Below are 1,844 nucleotides of genomic sequence, written 5' to 3'. Positions count from 1 at the left end.
GGAAGAGATCTGGGTCTGACCTCCTCCCAGAGGTCTGAACAGAAAGGTGACACTTCATTTCGAGTTGATCTGAAAAGAACTTCAGCTCAATTACAGCAGAATTCCAGTAAAATGGTAGGTGGGCCTGGCCTAGAGATTCAATTCTTACCTCCTTTTAGCCTATCAAGTAAACCTATCTGCCAGTCCATTGAAAAATAAATGAACCATTGACTGAAAGAATTAGGTGGGTGGGTACTGAGATTGAATTAGAACTGATATGCTTCCAATTCCATTCTCTCACAAAAAAGACCAAGTCTACAGTTCTTTTGGATAATTTAAAGAGCCTATCTTTTCTAGCTCTATCTCTTAGAGATTGCCTAAAAATCTCCTCGCTCTGCAAGCTGGGCCTAAGTATTATGGGATAAAAGGAAGAAAAATGGCAGTCGTCCCCAACACACAGAAAAAGTTGAAGCCAACTGGCACGGTTTTCTCAAGGCTTTTCTTGTCAAACACTTTTCCACCTCCTGTGCCTTTCCTACTTTGTCTTCTACTGAGGGTAGTGGAGAACAACCAGAAGAAACAAGTAGCAAAGCACTAAGTTACCAGAAGAGTAAATCATGGGCAACTCGTACATAAAGAAGTTCTGGAACTCTGATGTACAAAATAGTGATTATAGTCAACAATACTGTGATACAAACGTCAAGGTTGCTGAAGGACTAGATCTTAATTTCTCTCCTCACGAGATAATTAATTATGTGATGTGCCAGAGGTGGTCGCTAACCCCAGGGTGGTAATCGTATTGCAATATACCAACGTATCGAATGAACACATTGTTTACATTAACCTTACATGGAGTTGTATGTCAATTATATCTCAACAAAAATGTTTTTAAAAATTACTACATCAGTAACATCCCTCCCACCGAGAGAGTAAATCAGGCAGAGCCCGAGAAGCTGATATTAGTTAGACATATATTTTGCAATTGTGATGTTAATTTACTTTAAAAATAACATATAGGGGCGCCTGGGTGGCACAGCGGTTGAGCGTCTGCCTTCGGCTCAGGGCGTGATCCCGGCGTTGTGGGATCGAGCCCCACATCAGGCTCCTCCGCTGTAGGCCTACTTCTTCCTCTCCCTCTCCCCCTGCTTGTGTTCCCTCTCTCGCTGGCTGTCTCTATCTCTGTCAAATGAATAAATAAAATCTTAAAAATAAAAAATAAAATAAAAATAACATATAAATGGAATTGTAACCTGTATGAACAAATTGTTCGATGGTTTCTCCTTCTCTTCCATTTAATTAACACAATTCCTTTAAAACATCAAGGTTTTTTTTAAGATTTTTATTTTATTTATTTATTTGACAGAGAGAGAGAGAGAGAGCGCAAGTATAACCAGGGGGAGTGGCAGGCAGGGGGAGAGGGAAAAGTAGACTCCCCACTGAGCAGACAGCCCGATGTGGGGCTAGTGGGGCTCAATCCCAACACCCCAGGATCATGACCTGAACCACAGGCAGACACTTAACAGACTGAGCCACCCAGGCGCCCCAAAACATCAACAGTTCTTGATGTCTGGAAAAGAACCCCAACATTTGAGAGAATTCAGACCCTTCTATGAGTTGGGACAGCTTCCCAGCTGCTCTCCTTTACCTCCTTTCCTTCTTCCTAGTACGCCCTCTTCCCCCAGCTCTATTTTATCATCCTAGCTATTAGCACTTACTAAGAAAAGATAATCATACTTCTAACTTTCAAAAATAGAAAACAAAAATAGTCTGCATTGGTTCACCACATGGTTATGTATCTGAGATTCCCTGGGAATCTTTTGATTTTGATTGTGTTAAACCCAAGATAAATGGAGACCCAAAATGGA

The sequence above is a fragment of the Ursus maritimus genome, unplaced genomic scaffold (assembly GCF_017311325.1).
Source record: "Ursus maritimus isolate PB19 unplaced genomic scaffold, ASM1731132v1 scaffold_26, whole genome shotgun sequence".
NCBI classification, from domain to species: domain Eukaryota; kingdom Metazoa; phylum Chordata; class Mammalia; order Carnivora; family Ursidae; genus Ursus; species Ursus maritimus.
This window is presented reverse-complemented; position numbering follows the sequence as displayed.